Raw genomic sequence first — 24,772 nt, 5'->3', positions numbered from 1 at the left:
ATTTAATAAAAGAAAACAATGAGAATTAAGTCTCCTAGAAGACTATTGGGCAGTCTCACAAGGGGTCCAATGAGCATTCAGGAGCCGAATGGCTTGCCTGATTCCTATTGGCCAGGAGGCAAAGGGGTCCAATGAGAGTTTAGTTTAATTATTTAATAACCTAAAGCTCTCACAAAAGGGGTAGGGGGGACACATGTCAGAAGGCTATCACTTATGCTGCTTAATAATCATTGGCTTGACTTGGGGAGAGCCAATGACGGCTCAGCAAGAGCAAATAGCAAGAGGGCTCGCCCAAGAGAGAGAGGGGGCTGATTTTTGCAAGGCATTATCACACACACACTCACACAATCTCATGTGTGAAGAAAGAGAAGACTATCTCTTCCCAACCTTTAATGGAGAGCTCATCACCTACTCCAAGCTTGTGAGATAGAAGCCTACAATGACACACTCTTGGCTTGTGGATGCAAATCGAACCAAGAGCCAAGCTTCAATGCATGCTCATCTCCTCTACCAAGCTAATTACTAAGCTAAGCTATGCTAATATGAGTGATTATGTGAGGAGATGTACATCTTTCTCGTACGATACTCCTTCTTCCTCTCAATCTACTCTCATACCTTGCTAGCTCTCACCATCTTCAAAGGTGTGTGAGGTCTTGGGTCTGAGAACGGGGATAATTAAAGTTGTGTTTGTTAAGTGTTTTGCTTAGTGCATGAAGCTTTCATCTTCATTGCACTAGCTAGTCTTGAAGGAACACAAAGAATTGAATTGTACAATGTCTCTCTTGATGGGAGAAACCATAATACAAAGCCTTTTGGAGGGGGGACCGGCTCCATGCAAATCCGGTCCTCAATTGTTGTCAATAGCTTAATTTCTCTCTCTTTTGAAAGTATTGTCGATGCTATCTAACTAGGTGTTATGCTTTTTGTTGCTCTCTCCACCCAAGCACTCTTGTAATTCTCATTAGGAATCTATTCTAATGAAACGCCCACTATGTTCATGCTAATTTCCGCTACACATAATTTTTTAGACCATTAAATGTTACATTTAGCATGCTCATATGCATTCTAAATGGAGTCTACGCACTACGTTGGATAGGAGCCGATAACACATGACGGTTGAAAATGGACAACAATGTGGAAAATCAAGATGTTAATCTTGGTTTCATTGAAGCTCATACTAAACCATGTTCCACTCAAGCAAACAGCTAGATCCATGAAGGATGCCACTGTGAAAAACATTAGTGTATCACCACTCTTGTTTTCGAGGAAAAAAATGATTCTTCAAGGGGGGAGTAATGTCATCCCAAGGGCATAAAGCCCGGCGGTCAAGGAGTAGGCCCCAGGGGATGGCTGCTAGTGTGGATAGGGAATGAGGCCCAAGAGGCTATATAAAGGAACTTTGGAAGGATTATTCCAGGTAGTCTCACCAAGGGCTTTACACAGAGAGGCCAAATGCATTGCACAAGGTAATCTATCCAAACAACCATTATTTCTTACCCCAAGGCCATAGCAAGCACAAGGCTTCAACAAATGGGAAGACGCCTCTAAAGCTCACGATGGAAAATTGGGTAGCTATTTGTGAAGAGCAATACAAGAACCATCTGGCTTAGAGTACTCCATCAAAAGGTATGTCAAGGTATTTGATAGTTTTAAGGGTTCCATATTGGAAGGACTTACAAATATACCACCTCTTGGATCCCATGCACATATCCAAGCCTTGAAGACCATAACCTGATGGACAACATTATTGGCAAGGAGGACTCATTGGCGGTGATGGAGGAATTGAGAGTCTTGAAATGTCTCCCCACCTCTGTTACTCCACGCCGTTCCCCCGATGGGAAGATTGTGCTTCTTAAAGTGCTTTGGATGCTAGCCAAAGAAGAATTAGACAAAGTGAAGGGTACCATTGCATCTATTAGCTCACGGTGCACCAACATGATGTATGTTGTCGCTTAAGGGAGCTTTCACAAAAGCGAAGAAGGGTGGAAGTGTTCAATTGTATGGATTGAAGTCCCATAATTGACACAAGATTATTTAGGTCACTCCTTTTCTGTATTCTCTCTATCGTTTGTTTTTTAGGACACATATGATTTGTGTGTATGACTTTCTCTCACTTTCCCCTCCTCTAACTTACATTGTAGTTCATTCTGCCCGATGAGTATGCACATATGTCAGGACAAGAAAGTGAGGGATGGTATTTTTAAACTTGGAGAGCTAGTAAGGTACACCACAAGACTCTACTCAACTACACTTTTTAATGTACACAAAAACCTCAACTAGTAGCTAGTGTATTCTTTTGTGTTTTCTTGTATATTTGTGAACTCCAAGGAAATCGAAATAGATGATATCCGTGCTTCTCAAACACTTGCAAAACAAATTGTGTGTGCCATTGACGTTGCATTTCCTTGATTGGTTCTTGTTAGTCAAACCCACCTTTTGGTTAATGTGGTTCAGGAGATCACTATATGCGGAGTAGTGCATGCAGGATGGCACGCATGATGGATGTTATTTTTAAAGAGGTTTTTAAAGACTCTCAAAGATTTTTTGTGGCTACGGTCTCAACCAGAGGCATGCATGGACAAAGGGTGGATCATGTAAGAGGCACTAGTTTACATCTCAGAGTATTTGGCACAAGCTGATCCCTCAATGCCCCACATGTGGTCAAACAAGGCGGATGCAAGGATGACTTCACGCTTGCCAAGTGGAAAGGGAAATTTTTCTAACATGGATATGAATCTATCTCCAGTGGTCAACATCTTTTGTATTCTCAATAAAAAGGTTATGACCAAGTGGGTGGACTTGTGGAGAATGGCAAAGGCAAGGCATTTGCAAGAGAGAGAAACATGGAAACAAGTACATAAAGGAAGGAGGGCACCCCCAATGCCTAGACACCTTGCATGTTTTCCAGATCTCATTAGCGCGGAGTGGATTCATGAGAGAATGACCAAAGCAAAAGCGCGCAAAGAAGGCATCATTGACAAAGAATGGGAGTATGAACAAGGCTACATACCAAAGGTAGAGTACTCATATGCCTAAACCATATTGTATAGTTTTTTCTTGATTTTTTCTTTGTAATTGATAAAATATATTTTTATAATTTTGTCGTGCCTTTCCTTTAACTCTATGTGGTCAAAGGGTCGTCACTCTTGTTCGCTCAACATTGAAAGGATACTAAGGGTTAATTTTAGAACCTTTCTTACCTTCATCTTAGAGTGCAAGTGGTTTGAAAATGTGTCTAGAGGGCATGAGAATGGCCTTTACATGGTGGAATCTAGTGTGAATCACCCAGGGAGGTATGCCAATTTACTTTTTCCACGCAATTGTGAGCAGGTGAGTGACTACCTTTTCTTATTCTTATTTTCTTGTAGCATTAATTATACCAGTGTTACTCACTTTTTCTCTTCTATAGGTCATCTATATCCCAGCAATCCACCAACCAAAACTTTGGCTCGTAATTCTTGCAACACCTTAGGACATAACCATTTTTCCACTAATGAAGTGGCAACCATCTCCGACCAGGGGATATTTGTTGGCGAGCGCTTTTTTGGAATCCGACGAACAGATTCCAAAAAGATTCTTTCTTTCTTCTTTTCTCAACTTTGTTCTCTCTCTCTCTCTCTCTCTCTCTCTCTCTCTCTCTCTCTCTCTCGATCCTCTTGATCATCGACCTTGGCCTCATTATCTCTCTATACACACACACACACACACACATGCATGCACACGCTACGATCAAAGCGCACACAGACACACACACACACACACACACACACATATACAGTCTATTTAGATCAATTGTGGAGATGATTTGACAGAGAGAGAGAGAGAGAGAGAGAGAGAGGATGGGAGAGAGAAGGGTGGAGGTGGAGGGAGAAGAGAGAGAAAAAGGGGAATGGATAGAGAGAGAGAGAGAGGAAACTTTGCAAAGAGATAGAGGGAGGGAGAGATAGACCCTGATTGCTCAAGGATAAAAATTATTGATCAATGAAGAAGAATAAGCTTGGGTGGTAGTGAGAGAGAACAAAGGTGAGAAGGGAGAGAATCTTTTTGGAATTTTCCACCGCCGGATTCCTAAAAGCGCTCGCCGGAAAATGCTCCCCAAAAAATTGCATCCTCTTTGAGCCTCTTCTACCTCCTACTTTAATTGAGGGGGAGACTGAGATCGATGATTCAAGTCCGGCGGTCGCAAATCTTAGCGAGGATGATTGCCATGATGATGGTGATGATGAGATGGAGGATGACAAATTCAAAGATGATCATGCCAACGCATCCACAAACGACAATTCTTTTTCTCTCTTTATTGATTTAGGATCCCATTGGCTTAGACTTGGATGACACTTCTTTTAGGGATCTTTTGGAAGACGATTCATAAACATTCTGTATACTTTAAGTTATGAATTTTTTTGGTAGTGTCATCCATTCATGTCTCTCCCCCCCCCTCTTCCTCTCTCTAATTTACTGAAGCATGCTAAATTATGTTAATCAAGTGATAGTGATTAGTTTAATTGATAACAAAAGTGTAGACCATGTGCACATTGATGAAAAATAAAGCTTGAGGAAACTAACATAGGTGCTACCGTCTCGTAAACGTGGACACACTTCACTCTATCATGCCCATGCCTTGACAAAAGATGTTGTCCATGTTTAGCTTCTCATCTCTGACAATGCTTGCTTTACGTGGAGCCGCATGCATTACTTTAGGATGGAGCAGGCCCTTTGTTGTGTCATGTTTATTCTCATAGCTAAGTATTGTTCCATGTTTTCATATATTTTTTTTAATTTCAAAAATTTCACATAATATTCTTTAATTTTTATTAAGAGGAAGGGAAACACCAAAACAAAGAGAAACACTAAAATTTGAATGTTTAGGCACTAAAGCAGGTTTCAAGAATAAATGCAGTTATTTTTACGGCAATAACGGAGGCAACTATCATGGTAATCAGCACGAAAACAAATGCGGTAATATTTTAAATGAAAAAATCCCTCTCCCTTCCCTCGCTCTTCCCTCTCATGCTCATTTTGGACTCTCTCTACAAAACACGGTAAAAGGCGCAATAAACAATTAGAGCTTGTCATAGTGTTTGGAGAGGACGTGTCCACTAATATAACACTTCCCAACCATGCCCATGTCCCAAAAGGAGGCATCCCTTGATAGCCTCTCTAAAAGCCAAATATTTCCCAAGCTGAAAACTTTGATGTAAAGAAAAGATAAGATGTACTTCATAAAGCCCAACAATGAACTTGAAAGTAGCATGCTACAAAGACTAGTACATTTGTATGGACTATCTACCCTACGCTGTAGTAAGCGTAACTACCTACCATGATGGCCCCCATTTGATGAAACATGCATGTGGCTAATCCTTACTTTCACTTGCATTATGGATTACATAAGTAAATAGCAATGCTAAGATTTTGAGCATCAATATGTCCAATTTTCTAAATGTATAGGTATCACATGCATATGATGCCACATGTATTTGAGACACGCATGTATTTTATGCAAGAAAAAGTCCAGGATTTTTATGAGAAAACATTGTTTTCATGTTTTGTAAAGGTTACTATAGGTAGGAATGCACTTGGACTTATGATATCACAAAAAATGATAAGAAATCAATGTTGGATGCTGTCTAGCCATTTTGCTAGAAGGACACGTTGGTGCAACCAAGGATGGTCAATAGAAGTGGGCACAAGAAGAGTTATGGGTTCTTACAAGTGCATGCCAGGGTGCTAGAGTAGGGTTGAAGCTGGACAACAACTAAGGAGATATGGAAATCTATGTGTAGGGTGGTTTTCTATGCTAAGGGGGGCCATGATGGGCGAACAGGTTGGCCACTTCAAATTTCCCAAGAGCTGGAAGTATGTAGCAAGATGTGGCCAGGTGCTCTCTGAGCTGGTCTAGACGGCTCTTCAATTGCATCTATGGAGTTAGAGTTATTGCAGTTTGAAAGTGGAGTGTGTTGCAAATTCCCTGACGGATTGTATAGATCGCCAATCAGAGTTCAAATTCCCAAGATATGGCCAACCAAAGTTTTGATAGGGGTTAGGTATGTGGGGAATTTTGGCCTTCTTAGTGCAAAGCACCGTAGAGATTCCACACGGCCAATGGAATATCCATATGTAAGTGCACTCTCAAAAACCTCATGGTATATGTACAGGAGGGCCTACCTCATTTGGAGTGTCTCAAGGAGAAGACAAGAGAGAGGCTCTCGTGGAGCTCCTTCTCCTCCCCTCCCCGGGGACACACTTCAGCACTGTGTCGGCATTGTCGGGTGGCTTGTGGGGGTTTTGGGTGTATGGTCGCTCAGGATAGCACTGCTGGGCACTATAAAGATGGATGATGGAAACACAAACAGTAGTGATGACAGTCCCCGTAAAGGCCCGTTGTCCCGGTGGGGGACCAATCAACCTCTCCCCTTTTTAATTGAAGGATTAGACAAATGTGTTTGAGCACTAGAGCTAGCGCTAGTGCTCCTGACTCAATCATGAAGAAGGGATGAGCTATTGGGGGAAATGGAAAATCTCTCCAAGGGGAATCGCCCCCAAGTTACTAAAACGAGCTGTTGAATGGAACAATGGGAAAAAAATGCCAAAAATGGACGAGCACATCTATAAAAATAATATATTTTTTTCATTTGGGGGGCTTTTTTGGGACAATTTTAGGGGGCCTTGTGGAGCCTCAAGGGTGTGAGGCCAGTGGTAGGACTGGGTAGCAGACCAAGGGCTAGGAACTGAATGTCTCAGACGGCTAGAAGCCGAGGCCAAGCATGATCTAAGGGGACCTACTTGCAAGGGCCAAGGGCTATAAGTAGGGAGCGAGGTTGGGAGGAGAACCACATGCCAGTCCATCATTTGGTCTTTCAGCGGTATCAGAGCTCAAGGGGAGGAGAGCTATGGAGGAGGGGGAAAGATGGCCTTGCATGGTTTGTTGCATGTCTTCTCTCTCTCTCTCTCTTAGCAGGCTTGGAGCTCATGGAAGCTATGGGCATGGCCCCTTGAAGGCAAAGCCGTGAAGAGGGTTTTGGGTGCAACCGTTTGGGAGAAGGCACTTGGGCCATGAAGGAGCTCGCGGTAATCGTGGATACTCACCTTTGCATGTGTTGACCTACATTGATTGGATCATGCTCAGGCTCATTGGATGCACAGCGGGGGCAAGGGTAGAGATTTGCGGTCTCTTGAGTGCATCGTGCAGGAGCTTGTGGTGGCCATGGTGAGAAAAGGTGAGAAGGGTGTAGGTTAATGCTATTATAGAATTGACATTTTATTATTTATTGTTGCAGCTGATAGATGGAAAAGACTAGACCAAGATTGGCCTATGCGAATGGATTTGTATATCATGTACATTTTATTATTCAAGGGCTCTTTTATGAGTTTGGCCATTTATGACCGGCCGGACAGTTTGTAACCAATTTGACCATTCAAGAAATCTACAAAACAAATACGTGCAAGAGGGAAATGGGCACTCTTGCACGGGGGGAGATTGCGCCTAGTGTCTGTGTTATTCTTCTCACCTCTCCTCTCTTCTCTCTCCCCGTGCCGGCATAGCACTCCATTCTAGGAGGTGCGTCTGTACGCTCCCTATTGCTCTCTCTCGCACTCTGTCTCTCTCTCTCTCTCTCTTCATGTATCTCCCGATTATGCGTCTATGTGGTTGCCAAGTATGTCGATTAGTCTGTTTTTATGGTTTGTAGTATGCTATTTTGGGTATTTTGCAGGGAACTCCACGCCTTTGAATGTAGCAGTGGTATCAGAGCAAAGGATACGCTCCAAGATCTAAGAATTTGACGAGCACTAGTAGCTAAGTGTTTTATTTTGTCATGCTTGTAGCTGTTGTTAGTTTCTTTAGCTTGCAATATTTGGTGTTGATTGCATGATACAGTTGGTGATCTTTGAAATTAAAGATAATTTCTTCTTTATCGTCATCACTGGTAAAATTACGATTGTTAAACATAATAATAGAATGTATTAAACTAAATTATACGAGAATATTGGAGAGAGAGGAATTTTGCGGACTATTAAAAAGATTTGCAGTGCTGCGAACTGAGTGCAATGTCGGGTGTGATCATTGTCGACGTCTTTTGCACGTAGCTCAGATCCATTGTCGTCAAATGGCAACGGATGCTGGCCAGTTTGTATTTTATTGTCACTTTCCACAGCTTATGAAGACAACGGCAATAGCTTCAAGTTACGGCTTTCAAGAGCATTGAAAACGGCAGTAGATGAAGCATGCCTTGGAAGTAGAGCAATGACCTGCCTTGGGCATGGGCTTCTTGAGAGCATAGTTTGACGCCTCGAACACGCTTAGCCGTTTATTTTGATGCCTCCTCATCCTCGGCTGGAAAATCGCACAGCCGTGGTTGCAGTTGCCTAGCAACTCCTTTGATGCTTTTCTACGACACCCATCGCTTAAACAACATGCAATTGCATCACACAACTATTACATGCCCCACTATCCCTCCTCTACTTGCGTAACCTAACAAGCTCACATCTATCTCTTTCGGCCAAACCAACAAGAGATTTTTCTTCTCCACCCCTCGTTAGTGCATTCAACCCATAGGATAAACTCTCTCTATGATCATAGCCGCCATCCAACCATCCTAGACATTTACAGTTGTTTTCTTTTTCTCTCTATCACAGTTGTGTACATATTGCAGTAGCTACAATACTCCGATACACTCTTTTTCATGAGTGGCGCACAGCGGAAGTGGGGCCAGGAGCGTCTAGCCCTCCTCTCTTCTCCAAATTTTCTCTCACTGCAGTCGCCACCTCTCCCAACTACTACATAGCAACTATCGCATGCAGTAGCCGCAAATATCTCTTCTTTTCTACCTCAACAGCTGCCATGCAAACTGAATGCCACTCGCTACCTTGAAGTTGAGTGGGCTGCAGGTCTCACCCACGGCCATGCATCCACACCCCGGAATCCCTCACGCTCTACACATAGCTCACCAACCAACTCTCTCTCTCTCTCTCTCTCTCTCTCTCTCTCTCTCTCTCTCTCTCTCTCTCTGCATGCCGAACACAACAATGGCATCCACCCCCGCAGGCATGCAGCCCACTTTTTTTCCCCCCCTGCTCTCTCTCTCTCTCTATACAGTCCTCGTCTGCGACTGGCGCTTGGATACATGTTGCATGAGCTGCCCGGTCTCTCTCTCATAGTGAACTATAGCCATTGGTTATGACTTCCCACTGACAACGAGATGGAGGGAGAAACCCTAACTTAAGAGCTTGCACCTTTGCTTGACCTTAGCCATGCAGCCCGCTCCCACACAGCTTCACATGCACTCAACCTCTCCCTCGTAAACTCTCCCTCTCTCCTCCGTCCCAAGGAAGCTCAACGTGCACCCAAGCGAGAGATGGTTGACATCCTGACCAAGACGCTTGCGAGAGTGGGAAGGCACTTAGTGTCGCTCGCCATGTCCAACAGAGCACCTATCTGTAGAGCCTCCTTTTGCAGCCTCTTCTCAAACCCTGACGAAGCCACTGTGGTTGAAAACAATGAAGCCAAGCTCAATCAATATCACGATCCTGTTGCCCTCATCAGTGGCGCATCCCGTGGAATTGGTCTCGAGTTTGGAGAGCTCATCACCTACTCCAAGCTTGTGAGATAGAAGCCTACAATGACACACTCTTGGCTTGTGGATGCAAATCGAACCAAGAGCCAAGCTTCAATGCATGCTCATCTCCTCTACCAAGCTAATTACTAAGCTAAGCTATGCTAATATGAGTGATTATGTGAGGAGATGTACATCTTTCTCGTACGATACTCCTTCTTCCTCTCAATCTACTCTCATACCTTGCTAGCTCTCACCATCTTCAAAGGTGTGTGAGGTCTTGGGTCTGAGAACGGGGATAATTAAAGTTGTGTTTGTTAAGTGTTTTGCTTAGTGCATGAAGCTTTCATCTTCATTGCACTAGCTAGTCTTGAAGGAACACAAAGAATTGAATTGTACAATGTCTCTCTTGATGGGAGAAACCATAATACAAAGCCTTTTGGAGGGGGGACCGGCTCCATGCAAATCCGGTCCTCAATTGTTGTCAATAGCTTAATTTCTCTCTCTTTTGAAAGTATTGTCGATGCTATCTAACTAGGTGTTATGCTTTTTGTTGCTCTCTCCACCCAAGCACTCTTGTAATTCTCATTAGGAATCTATTCTAATGAAACGCCCACTATGTTCATGCTAATTTCCGCTACACATAATTTTTTAGACCATTAAATGTTACATTTAGCATGCTCATATGCATTCTAAATGGAGTCTACGCACTACGTTGGATAGGAGCCGATAACACATGACGGTTGAAAATGGACAACAATGTGGAAAATCAAGATGTTAATCTTGGTTTTATTGAAGCTCATACTAAACCATGTTCCACTCAAGCAAACAGCTAGATCCATGAAGGATGCCACTGTGAAAAACATTAGTGTATCACCACTCTTGTTTTCGAGGAAAAAAATGATTCTTCAAGGGGGGAGTAATGTCATCCCAAGGGCATAAAGCCCGGCGGTCAAGGAGTAGGCCCCAGGGGATGGCTGCTAGTGTGGATAGGGAATGAGGCCCAAGAGGCTATATAAAGGAACTTTGGAAGGATTATTCCAGGTAGTCTCACCAAGGGCTTTACACAGAGAGGCCAAATGCATTGCACAAGGTAATCTATCCAAACAACCATTATTTCTTACCCCAAGGCCATAGCAAGCACAAGGCTTCAACAAATGGGAAGACGCCTCTAAAGCTCACGATGGCAAATTGGGTAGCTATTTGTGAAGAGCAATACAAGAACCATCTGGCTTAGAGTACTCCATCAAAAGGTATGTCAAGGTATTTGATAGTTTTAAGGGTTCCATATTGGAAGGACTTACAAATATACCACCTCTTGGATCCCATGCACATATCCAAGCCTTGAAGACCATAACCTGATGGACAACATTATTGGCAAGGAGGACTCATTGGCGGTGATGGAGGAATTGAGAGTCTTGAAATGTCTCCCCACCTCTGTTACTCCACGCCGTTCCCCCGATGGGAAGATTGTGCTTCTTAAAGTGCTTTGGATGCTAGCCAAAGAAGAATTAGACAAAGTGAAGGGTACCATTGCATCTATTAGCTCACGGTGCACCAACATGATGTATGTTGTCGCTTAAGGGAGCTTTCACAAAAGCGAAGAAGGGTGGAAGTGTTCAATTGTATGGATTGAAGTCCCATGATTGACACAAGATTATTTAGGTCACTCCTTTTCTGTATTCTCTCTATCGTTTGTTTTTTAGGACACATATGATTTGTGTGTATGACTTTCTCTCACTTTCCCCTCCTCTAACTTACATTGTAGTTCATTCTGCCCGATGAGTATGCACATATGTCAGGACAAGAAAGTGAGGGATGGTATTTTTAAACTTGGAGAGCTAGTAAGGTACACCACAAGACTCTACTCAACTACACTTTTTAATGTACACAAAAACCTCAACTAGTAGCTAGTGTATTCTTTTGTGTTTTCTTGTATATTTGTGAACTCCAAGGAAATCGAAATAGATGATATCCGTGCTTCTCAAACACTTGCAAAACAAATTGTGTGTGCCATTGACGTTGCATTTCCTTGATTGGTTCTTGTTAGTCAAACCCACCTTTTGGTTAATGTGGTTCAGGAGATCACTATATGCGGAGTAGTGCATGCAGGATGGCACGCATGATGGATGTTATTTTTAAAGAGGTTTTTAAAGACTCTCAAAGATTTTTTGTGGCTACGGTCTCAACCAGAGGCATGCATGGACAAAGGGTGGATCATGTAAGAGGCACTAGTTTACATCTCAGAGTATTTGGCACAAGCTGATCCCTCAATGCCCCACATGTGGTCAAACAAGGCGGATGCAAGGATGACTTCACGCTTGCCAAGTGGAAAGGGAAATTTTTCTAACATGGATATGAATCTATCTCCAGTGGTCAACATCTTTTGTATTCTCAATAAAAAGGTTATGACCAAGTGGGTGGACTTGTGGAGAATGGCAAAGGCAAGGCATTTGCAAGAGAGAGAAACATGGAAACAAGTACATAAAGGAAGGAGGGCACCCCCAATGCCTAGACACCTTGCATGTTTTCCAGATCTCATTAGCGCGGAGTGGATTCATGAGAGAATGACCAAAGCAAAAGCGCGCAAAGAAGGCATCATTGACAAAGAATGGGAGTATGAACAAGGCTACATACCAAAGGTAGAGTACTCATATGCCTAAACCATATTGTATAGTTTTTTCTTGATTTTTTCTTTGTAATTGATAAAATATATTTTTATAATTTTGTCGTGCCTTTCCTTTAACTCTATGTGGTCAAAGGGTCGTCACTCTTGTTCGCTCAACATTGAAAGGATACTAAGGGTTAATTTTAGAACCTTTCTTACCTTCATCTTAGAGTGCAAGTGGTTTGAAAATGTGTCTAGAGGGCATGAGAATGGCCTTTACATGGTGGAATCTAGTGTGAATCACCCAGGGAGGTATGCCAATTTACTTTTTCCACGCAATTGTGAGCAGGTGAGTGACTACCTTTTCTTATTCTTATTTTCTTGTAGCATTAATTATACCAGTGTTACTCACTTTTTCTCTTCTATAGGTCATCTATATCCCAGCAATCCACCAACCAAAACTTTGGCTCGTAATTCTTGCAACACCTTAGGACATAACCATTTTTCCACTAATGAAGTGGCAACCATCTCCGACCAGGGGATATTTGTTGGCGAGCGCTTTTTTGGAATCCGACGAACAGATTCCAAAAAGATTCTTTCTTTCTTCTTTTCTCAACTTTGTTCTCTCTCTCTCTCTCTCTCTCTCTCTCTCTCTCTCTCTCTCGATCCTCTTGATCATCGACCTTGGCCTCATTATCTCTCTATACACACACACACACACACACATGCATGCACACGCTACGATCAAAGCGCACACAGACACACACACACACACACACACACACATATACAGTCTATTTAGATCAATTGTGGAGATGATTTGACAGAGAGAGAGAGAGAGAGAGAGAGAGAGAGGATGGGAGAGAGAAGGGTGGAGGTGGAGGGAGAAGAGAGAGAAAAAGGGGAATGGATAGAGAGAGAGAGAGAGGAAACTTTGCAAAGAGATAGAGGGAGGGAGAGATAGACCCTGATTGCTCAAGGATAAAAATTATTGATCAATGAAGAAGAATAAGCTTGGGTGGTAGTGAGAGAGAACAAAGGTGAGAAGGGAGAGAATCTTTTTGGAATTTTCCACCGCCGGATTCCTAAAAGCGCTCGCCGGAAAATGCTCCCCAAAAAATTGCATCCTCTTTGAGCCTCTTCTACCTCCTACTTTAATTGAGGGGGAGACTGAGATCGATGATTCAAGTCCGGCGGTCGCAAATCTTAGCGAGGATGATTGCCATGATGATGGTGATGATGAGATGGAGGATGACAAATTCAAAGATGATCATGCCAACGCATCCACAAACGACAATTCTTTTTCTCTCTTTATTGATTTAGGATCCCATTGGCTTAGACTTGGATGACACTTCTTTTAGGGATCTTTTGGAAGACGATTCATAAACATTCTGTATACTTTAAGTTATGAATTTTTTTGGTAGTGTCATCCATTCATGTCTCTCCCCCCCCTCTTCCTCTCTCTAATTTACTGAAGCATGCTAAATTATGTTAATCAAGTGATAGTGATTAGTTTAATTGATAACAAAAGTGTAGACCATGTGCACATTGATGAAAAATAAAGCTTGAGGAAACTAACATAGGTGCTACCGTCTCGTAAACGTGGACACACTTCACTCTATCATGCCCATGCCTTGACAAAAGATGTTGTCCATGTTTAGCTTCTCATCTCTGACAATGCTTGCTTTACGTGGAGCCGCATGCATTACTTTAGGATGGAGCAGGCCCTTTGTTGTGTCATGTTTATTCTCATAGCTAAGTATTGTTCCATGTTTTCATATATTTTTTTTAATTTCAAAAATTTCACATAATATTCTTTAATTTTTATTAAGAGGAAGGGAAACACCAAAACAAAGAGAAACACTAAAATTTGAATGTTTAGGCACTAAAGCAGGTTTCAAGAATAAATGCAGTTATTTTTACGGCAATAACGGAGGCAACTATCATGGTAATCAGCACGAAAACAAATGCGGTAATATTTTAAATGAAAAAATCCCTCTCCCTTCCCTCGCTCTTCCCTCTCATGCTCATTTTGGACTCTCTCTACAAAACACGGTAAAAGGCGCAATAAACAATTAGAGCTTGTCATAGTGTTTGGAGAGGACGTGTCCACTAATATAACACTTCCCAACCATGCCCATGTCCCAAAAGGAGGCATCCCTTGATAGCCTCTCTAAAAGCCAAATATTTCCCAAGCTGAAAACTTTGATGTAAAGAAAAGATAAGATGTACTTCATAAAGCCCAACAATGAACTTGAAAGTAGCATGCTACAAAGACTAGTACATTTGTATGGACTATCTACCCTACGCTGTAGTAAGCGTAACTACCTACCATGATGGCCCCCATTTGATGAAACATGCATGTGGCTAATCCTTACTTTCACTTGCATTATGGATTACATAAGTAAATAGCAATGCTAAGATTTTGAGCATCAATATGTCCAATTTTCTAAATGTATGTATCACATGCATATGATGCCACATGTATTTGAGACACGCATGTATTTTATGCAAGAAAAAGTCCAGGATTTTTATGAGAAAACATTGTTTTCATGTTTTGTAAAGGTTACTATAGGTAGGAATGCACTTGGACTTATGATATCACAAAAAATGATAAGAAATCAATGTTGGATGCTGTCTAGCCATTTTGCTAGAAGGACACGTTGGTGCAACCAAGGATGGTCAATAGAAGTGGGCACAAGAAGAGTTATGGGTTCTTACAAGTGCATGCCAGGGTGCTAGAGTAGGGTTGAAGCTGGACAACAACTAAGGAGATATGGAAATCTATGTGTAGGGTGGTTTTCTATGCTAAGGGGGGCCATGATGGGCGAACAGGTTGGCCACTTCAAATTTCCCAAGAGCTGGAAGTATGTAGCAAGATGTGGCCAGGTGCTCTCTGAGCTGGTCTAGACGGCTCTTCAATTGCATCTATGGAGTTAGAGTTATTGCAGTTTGAAAGTGGAGTGTGTTGCAAATTCCCTGACGGATTGTATAGATCGCCAATCAGAGTTCAAATTCCCAAGATATGGCCAACCAAAGTTTTGATAGGGGTTAGGTATGTGGGGAATTTTGGCCTTCTTAGTGCAAAGCACCGTAGAGATTCCACACGGCCAATGGAATATCCATATGTAAGTGCACTCTCAAAAACCTCATGGTATATGTACAGGAGGGCCTACCTCATTTGGAGTGTCTCAAGGAGAAGACAAGAGAGAGGCTCTCGTGGAGCTCCTTCTCCTCCCCTCCCCGGGGACACACTTCAGCACTGTGTCGGCATTGTCGGGTGGCTTGTGGGGGTTTTGGGTGTATGGTCGCTCAGGATAGCACTGCTGGGCACTATAAAGATGGATGATGGAAACACAAACAGTAGTGATGACAGTCCCCGTAAAGGCCCGTTGTCCCGGTGGGGGACCAATCAACCTCTCCCCTTTTTAATTGAAGGATTAGACAAATGTGTTTGAGCACTAGAGCTAGCGCTAGTGCTCCTGACTCAATCATGAAGAAGGGATGAGCTATTGGGGGAAATGGAAAATCTCTCCAAGGGGAATCGCCCCCAAGTTACTAAAACGAGCTGTTGAATGGAACAATGGGAAAAAAATGCCAAAAATGGACGAGCACATCTATAAAAATAATATATTTTTTTCATTTGGGGGGCTTTTTTGGGACAATTTTAGGGGGCCTTGTGGAGCCTCAAGGGTGTGAGGCCAGTGGTAGGACTGGGTAGCAGACCAAGGGCTAGGAACTGAATGTCTCAGACGGCTAGAAGCCGAGGCCAAGCATGATCTAAGGGGACCTACTTGCAAGGGCCAAGGGCTATAAGTAGGGAGGTTGGGAGGAGAACCACATGCCAGTCCATCATTTGGTCTTTCAGCGGTATCAGAGCTCAAGGGGAGGAGAGCTATGGAGGAGGGGGAAAGATGGCCTTGCATGGTTTGTTGCATGTCTTCTCTCTCTCTCTCTCTTAGCAGGCTTGGAGCTCATGGAAGCTATGGGCATGGCCCCTTGAAGGCAAAGCCGTGAAGAGGGTTTTGGGTGCAACCGTTTGGGAGAAGGCACTTGGGCCATGAAGGAGCTCGCGGTAATCGTGGATACTCACCTTTGCATGTGTTGACCTACATTGATTGGATCATGCTCAGGCTCATTGGATGCACAGCGGGGGCAAGGGTAGAGATTTGCGGTCTCTTGAGTGCATCGTGCAGGAGCTTGTGGTGGCCATGGTGAGAAAAGGTGAGAAGGGTGTAGGTTAATGCTATTATAGAATTGACATTTTATTATTTATTGTTGCAGCTGACAGATGGAAAAGACTAGACCAAGATTGGCCTATGCGAATGGATTTGTATATCATGTACATTTTATTATTCAAGGGCTCTTTTATGAGTTTGGCCATTTATGACCGGCCGGACAGTTTGTAACCAATTTGACCATTCAAGAAATCTACAAAACAAATACGTGCAAGAGGGAAATGGGCACTCTTGCACGGGGGGAGATTGCGCCTAGTGTCTGTGTTATTCTTCTCACCTCTCCTCTCTTCTCTCTCCCCGTGCCGGCATAGCACTCCATTCTAGGAGGTGCGTCTGTACGCTCCCTATTGCTCTCTCTCGCACTCTGTCTCTCTCTCTCTCTCTCTTCATGTATCTCCCGATTATGCGTCTATGTGGTTGCCAAGTATGTCGATTAGTCTGTTTTTATGGTTTGTAGTATGCTATTTTGGGTATTTTGCAGGGAACTCCACGCCTTTGAATGTAGCAGTGGTATCAGAGCAAAGGATACGCTCCAAGATCTAAGAATTTGACGAGCACTAGTAGCTAAGTGTTTTATTTTGTCATGCTTGTAGCTGTTGTTAGTTTCTTTAGCTTGCAATATTTGGTGTTGATTGCATGATACAGTTGGTGATCTTTGAAATTAAAGATAATTTCTTCTTTATCGTCATCACTGGTAAAATTACGATTGTTAAACATAATAATAGAATGTATTAAACTAAATTATACGAGAATATTGGAGAGAGAGGAATTTTGCGGACTATTAAAAAGATTTGCAGTGCTGCGAACTGAGTGCAATGTCGGGTGTGATCATTGTCGACGTCTTTTGCACGTAGCTCAGATCCATTGTCGTCAAATGGCAACGGATGCTGGCCAGTTTGTATTTTATTGTCACTTTCCACAGCTTATGAAGACAACGGCAATAGCTTCAAGTTACGGCTTTCAAGAGCATTGAAAACGGCAGTAGATGAAGCATGCCTTGGAAGTAGAGCAATGACCTGCCTTGGGCATGGGCTTCTTGAGAGCATAGTTTGACGCCTCGAACACGCTTAGCCGTTTATTTTGATGCCTCCTCATCCTCGGCTGGAAAATCGCACAGCCGTGGTTGCAGTTGCCTAGCAACTCCTTTGATGCTTTTCTACGACACCCATCGCTTAAACAACATGCAATTGCATCACACAACTATTACATGCCCCACTATCCCTCCTCTACTTGCGTAACCTAACAAGCTCACATCTATCTCTTTCGGCCAAACCAACAAGAGATTTTTCTTCTCCACCCCTCGTTAGTGCATTCAACCCATAGGATAAACTCTCTCTATGATCATAGCCGCCATCCAACCATCCTAGACATTTACAGTTGTTTTCTTTTTCTCTCTATCACAGTTGTGTACATATTGCAGTAGCTACAATACTCCGATACACTCTTTTTCATGAGTGGCGCACAGCGGAAGTGGGGCCAGGAGCGTCTAGCCCTCCTCTCTTCTCCAAATTTTCTCTCACTGCAGTCGCCACCTCTCCCAACTACTACATAGCAACTATCGCATGCAGTAGCCGCAAATATCTCTTCTTTTCTACCTCAACAGCTGCCATGCAAACTGAATGCCACTCGCTACCTTGAAGTTGAGTGGGCTGCAGGTCTCACCCACGGCCATGCATCCACACCCCGGAATCCCTCACGCTCTACACATAGCTCACCAACCAACTCTCTCTCTCTCTCTCTCTCTCTCTCTCTCTCTCTCTCTCTCTGCATGCCGAACACAACAATGGCATCCACCCCCGCAGGCATGCAGCCCACTTTTTTTCCCCCCCTGCTCTCTCTCTCTCTCTCTATACAGTCCTCGTCTGCGACTGGCGCTTGGATACATGTTGCATGAGCTGCCCGGTCTCTCTCTCATAGTGAACTATAGCCATTGGTTATGACTTCCCACTGACAACGAGATGGAGGGAGAAACCCTAACTTAAGAGCTTGCACCTTTGCTTGACCTTAGCCATGCAGCCCGCTCCCACACAGCTTCACATGCACTCAACCTCTCCCTCGTAAACTCTCCCTCTCTCCTCCGTCCCAAGGAAGCTCAACGTGCACCCAAGCGAGAGATGGTTGACATCCTGACCAAGACGCTTGCGAGAGTGGGAAGGCACTTAGTGTCGCTCGCCATGTCCAACAGAGCACCTATCTGTAGAGCCTCCTTTTGCAGCCTCTTCTCAAACCCTGACGAAGCCACTGTGGTTGAAAACAATGAAGCCAAGCTCAATCAATATCACGATCCTGTTGCCCTCATCAGTGGCGCATCCCGTGGAATTGGTCTCGAGTTTGGCCAGTACGTCCTCTTCCTTATCATCACGTAAGCTGCACCAACCCGCCTGGTCGATGCCACAAGCTGCAACCTCTCATGCAGATCACCTTCCTCATCACCTCTGTCCACAAGCTCCCTACCGATGGCTACCCCATCCTTTGCCTCGGGTGATCTCGCCATGGCCAACAACCAGCCCTATTTGCAGGCACCATCAACCTCTTTCTCTCTTTCTTTGTCTCTATCTCCCCCAGTACAACTAAGTATAGCGGCAGGCATTTACGGAGATCTTCTGCAGCCACTGCAATACTTAATTCTCGGACAGCGCCGACGCACCCACCTCATTTAGAAAAAAATTATATATATATATATATATATATATATATATATACATATATATAAATCATTTTGTACCCAGACATTGGCTTAGGTCCAAAAGTATTGTTATGAGTTTATTCCACGCCTTTTGCCCGCGTTTAATATAGCATTCAATTTCATTTCTCTCTCTCTCTTCGTCCTACCACTATGATTCCTTACCAAGGTGGGCATTGAGGAAGCTCTTCGGTGACCCCTGCCATACTTTCTCAGATGCACGCTCGTTGACGGGCATCCACGAGAATGGACGACGACGATGACGAATTTAGGGTTTTCATTTAGTGTTTTTACTTTACTTTATTTTATTTTGTACCCAGACATTGTATAACGATTGTATCAATTTATTCCTATAGGCCTGTCGAAGATGAGTAATATAACATTTCCTTTCATTTCGCTCTCTCTGTTTCCCCCCCACTCGTTGTTGGGCATTATCGATGATGATGTTGGCTTTTAAGTTGTAAAGTCTTTCACTTTACTTCATTTTAATTTTGTACCCTAGCATTGGAGTAGATCCCCAAGGATTGTATCTGATTGTTCTCATAGGAAATTTCGGCATTTTGAAAACTGTTAATATAATATTTCATTTCATTTCTTTCTCTCTCTCTCTCTCTCTCTCTCTCTCTCTCTCTCTCTCTCTCCCCACCTAGTCTGCGGTTCGTGCACACATACCTACAACGAATGCAATCTATCAGCTCGCAATAGGTAACTACTAGGGCGAAATCTCTTCTGATTAGCTTGGAGTCTTATTGCAATTGTTTTAAAATTGAGTTATATATATTGGCAATGAGAACAATCTAACTAAGAATGCTTCTCAGATTTTTCTTAATTTTTTCAGTTTTATTTTTGTGGCTTTCTACACACACTTGTCAATTTTGATGATATACGCGCACGCACATACACACACATTTTGTTTCAATATCTCAATAATACACAAACTAACATTCCCTTCTTGATGCATCTTTCACCTGCTATTCAAGCTAAGTAGACCTTTACTTTGCCAATTTTGAATGACAAGGGTATACCTCGTGTCGTCCGCGTTATCTGACTATCAAGGCATTATTTAGCCTACTTTAAGTATTTCTACAAGCTGTAGACTCGCATCATATCCAGTACAAGTTTAACCGACAAGTTTAATTATGTGGTTTTGCGAGGCATTTTTTTTAATGCACAAGAAGCCTCCATTCTCTTACATCATTTTATGTTTAGCTAGAGATGCATGTCGTAAATGAAGGCTTCTAGGACAGAGCAGCTAAGATCCTATTAATTTTGTGTTGATTATAATTCCCCCTCACTTTCGAATCGATCCAAGGCTACTCATAGTAGATGTCTGTAAGTAATCAATGTCAGTTTGTCTCTTACATTGGGCTATAAATCGAATCTCTCTCCTATCTATTATGTTTGTTTGTGACTCTAGATTGATCTATGCTATTAAGTTCAAACACACATTTTTTAATTTTTTCTGGATTTTTTAATACAATATTAAGCACTTTACAGATACCAGTTTGTGATATCAAGGGGCTGCTCCATTTATTCAAACAAAAACAATCGACAATATATTAATTCCGTCTCACTTTCCAATCAAGCCAAGGCTAATCATTGTAAACAACTTTTTCTAGTTACAGTAGTCTCCTACTTGTACCTCTCTCCCCACGCACAAACTGGTACATATTTCAGATGCAGTACATCATCCAGAGTCTAATGATTTATAGAGAGAAAACAAGTAAGTTCTCTTAGCATTTGTTCAATTTTGATTTTGAAAAATCTTATCAAAAACACAAGTAATCATACACTAATAGCACTCTCTCAAATTTTATATATGATACCCCTAGTCCTACACATATCTACTAATCCCATTTCACAGAGAACAACACGGTTACATAAATTCAACACATCTGGCTTACTTATTAGCCTGATTACCATCTATTTTTTTTTGAAAGAAGGCATGGCTCTTTTATATACCTACATTCTCTGACATGGTGCCAATATTTGTATTACATAAAATTACTATTGTGATTATTTCAAGTTGAGCTATGCAGCTACTCACATGAATCGAGGTGCCTTCAGTTAGTGAATAACAATATGTCAGTACTTGGTTACTCAACCTTACTCCGCTGTGGTAGGAACCAGGTAGTACATTTTTTATGTTTTTATGCCTCGCCTAGTCCATTGGTCACGCACACACAGATGCGCCGATCTAGGCAGTGTGAGCTACTCATCTTGGTGCACAACCGTCGATTAAAGCAGCACATTAATAAACTTCAGATCTATGATTTTTAAACAATATCCAATGCAGATCCGTCGATTTAGGCAACACACTTTATTGGTGTAGACTCGTCGGATGAGGCAACACTGATCACAAAATCATGCTGCAGTGGCTGGCCACCACTGTAATTGGTATATAAAATGAAAGATATTTTGGATTTGGATTTGGAATTGGTATATGATGATTTTCTCTCGCGACAGTATTTATGAAAGTGAACTTGCGATTGATGAGAATTGATTTATATAATGATGAGTGTGACCAATGATATCCTGATTTATCAGGGTGTGACATATACTACTTATTCTAGTGGTATGGGACACTAGAATAGGTAGTATGTGGATGACGGCACGCATAACCAATGTGTCTAATTTTATGGATTTTTCTTTTATTATTTGATACAAATTTCTAATTATTGTTTTGACAAGTATTGTTTGCAGATTTTTATCTTCGCAACTGAGGACAGTTGCTTTCCAACGCAGAGGTATGTTATAGAATTGACATTTTATTATGTATTGCAGCTGACAAATGGAAAAGACTATACCAAGCTTGGCCTATGCGATTAGATTTGTATATCATGTACATTTTATTATTCAAGTGCTCTTTTATGAGTTTGGCCGGCCAATTTGTAACCAATTTGACCATTCAAGAAATATATAAAACAAATACGTGCAAGAGGTAAATGGGCAGTGCTGCACGGGGGGAGATTGCACCCAGTGTGTGCGTTATTCTTATCACCTCTCCTCTCTTCTCTCTCGCCGTGCTAGCGTAGCAGTCCATTCTAGGAGGTGCGTCTGCACGCTCCCTATTGCTCTCTCTCGCACTCTGTCTCTCTCTCTCTCTCTTCATGTATCTCGAGATTATGCGTCTATGTGGTTGCCAGGTATGTCGATTAGTCTGTTGTTATGGTTTGTAGTATGCTATTTCGGGTATTTTGCAAGGAACTCCACGCCTTTGAATGTAGCAGTTGTATCAGAGAAAATGCTACGCTCCAAGATCGAAGAATTTGACAAGCACTAGTAGCTAAGTGTTTTATTTTGTCATGCTTGTAGGTGTTGTTAGTTTTTTTAGCTTGCAATATTTGGTGTTGATTGCATGATATAGTTGGTGATCTTTGAAATGAAAGAGAATTTCTTCTTTATCGTCATGACTAGTAAAATTATGATTGTTAAACATAATAATAGAATGGATTAAACTAAATTATACGAGGATATTAGAGAGATAGGAATTTTGCGGACTATTAAAAAGATTTGCAGTGCTGCGAACTGAGTGCAATGTCGGGTGTGATCATTGTCGACGTCTTTTGCACATAGCCCAGATCCATTGTCGTCAAATGGCAACGGATGTTGGCCAGTTTGTATTTTATTGTCACTTTCCACAGCTTATGAAGACAACGGCAATAGCTTCAAGGTATGGCTTTCAAGAGAATTGAAAACGGCAGTAGATGAAGCATGCCTTGGAAGTAGAGCAATGACATGCCTTGGGCATGGCTTCTTGAGAGCATAGTTTGACGCCTCGAACACACTTAGCCTTTTATTTTGATGCCTTCGCACACTCACCCTCGGCTGGAAAATCGCACAGCAGTGGTTGCAGTTGCCTAGCAACTCCTTTGATGCTTTTCTACGACACCCATCGCTTAAACAACATGCAATTGCATCACACAACTATTACATGCCCCACTATCCCTCCTCTACTTACGTAACCTAACAAGCTCACATCTGTCTCTTTCGGCCAAACCAACAAGAGATTTTTCTTCTCCACCCTTGGTTAGTGCATTCAAACCCATAGGATAAACTCTCTCTATGATCATAGCCGCCATCCAACCATCCTAGACATTTACAGTTTTTTTCTTTTTCTCTCTATCACAGTTGTGTACATATTGCAGTAGCTACAATACTCCGATACACTCTTTTTCATGAGTGGCGCACAGCGGAAGTGGGACCAGCAGCGTCTAGCCCTCCTCTCTTCTCCAAATTTTCTCTCACTGCAGTCGCATGCAGTAGCCGCAAATATCTCTTCTTTTCTACCTCGTTCTCACCCACGGCCATGCATCCACACCCCGGAATCCCTCACGCTCTACACATAGCTCACCAACCAACTCTCTCTCTCTCTCTCTCTCTCTCTCTCTCTCTCTCTCTCTCTCTCTCTCTGCATGCCGAGCACAACAATGGCGTCCACCCCCGCAGGCATGCAGCCCACTTTTTTTCCCCCCCTGCTCTCTCTCTCTCTCTATACAGTCCTCGTCTGCGACTGGCGCTTGGATACATGTTGCATGAGCTGCCCGGTCTCTCTCTCATAGTGAACTATAGCCATTGGTTATGACTTCCCACTGACAACGAGATGGAGGGAGAAACCCTAACTTAAGAGCTTGCACCTTTGCTTGACCTTAGCCATGCAGCCCGCTCCCACCCAGCTTCACATGCACTCAACCTCTCCCTCGTAAACTCTCCCTCTCTCCTCCGTCCCAAGGAAGCTCAACGTGCACCCAAGCGAGAGATGGTTGACATCCTGACCAAGACGCTTGCGAGCGTGGGAAGGCACTTAGTGTCGCTCGCCATGTCCTACAGAGCACGTATCTGTAGAGCCTCCTTTTGCAGCCTCTTCTCAGACCCTGACGAAGCCTCTGTGGTTGAAAACAATGAAGCCAATCTCAAATTTCAATCAATATCACGATCCTGTTGCGCTCATCACTGGCGCATCCCGTGGAATTGGTCTCGAGTTTGGCCAGTACGTCCTCTTCCTCATCATCGATGCCACAAGCTGCAACCTCTCTCACCTGCCTCCAAAAGCTCGCTACCGATGGCTACCCCATACTTTGCCTCGGGACCTCGGGTGATCTCGCCATGGCCAACAACCAGCCCTATTTGCAGGCACCATCAACCTCTTTCTCTCTTTCTTTGTATCTATCTCCCCCAGTACAGCTAAGTTTAGCGTCAGGCATTGACGGAGATCTTCTGCAGCCGCTGAAATACTTAATTCTCGGACAGCGCCGACGCAGCCACCTCATTTAAAAAAAAATTATATATATATATATATACATATATATAAATTATTTTGTACGCAGACATTGGCTTAGGTCCAAAAGTATTGTTATGAGTTTATTCCACGCCTTTTGCCCCCGTTTAATATAGCATTCAATTTCATTTCTCTCTCTCTTCCTCCTACCACTATGATTCCTTACTGGGGTGGCCATTGAGGAAGCTCTTCGGCGACCCCTGCCATACTTTCTCAGATGCACTCTCGTTGACGGGCATCCATGAGAATAGATGACGTTGATGACGATTTTAGCCTGATGAATTTAGGGTTTTCATTTAGTCTTTTTACTTTACTTTATTTTATTTTGTACCCAGACATTGTATAACGATTGTATCAATTTATTCCTGTAGGCCTATTGAAGATGAGTAATATAACATTTCCTTTCATTTCGCTCTC

The 24,772-nt window shown here is 42.8% G+C and overlaps 1 pseudogene; it reads right to left on the bottom strand.

The window, feature by feature from the left end:
- Nucleotides 1–18,191: 18,191 nt before the first annotated feature.
- On the bottom strand, nucleotides 18,192–19,462 carry LOC147446137 (uncharacterized; annotated as a pseudogene).
- Between the last annotated feature and the right edge of the window lie 5,310 nt (nucleotides 19,463–24,772).

Source organism: Adiantum capillus-veneris, chromosome 12 (assembly GCF_014529385.1).
Source record: "Adiantum capillus-veneris isolate H3 chromosome 12, ASM1452938v2, whole genome shotgun sequence".
Classification (NCBI taxonomy): Eukaryota; Viridiplantae; Streptophyta; class Polypodiopsida; order Polypodiales; family Pteridaceae; genus Adiantum; species Adiantum capillus-veneris.
The sequence above is the reverse complement of the archived record's forward strand: the minus strand, read 5'-3'. Positions and strand labels throughout refer to the sequence as shown.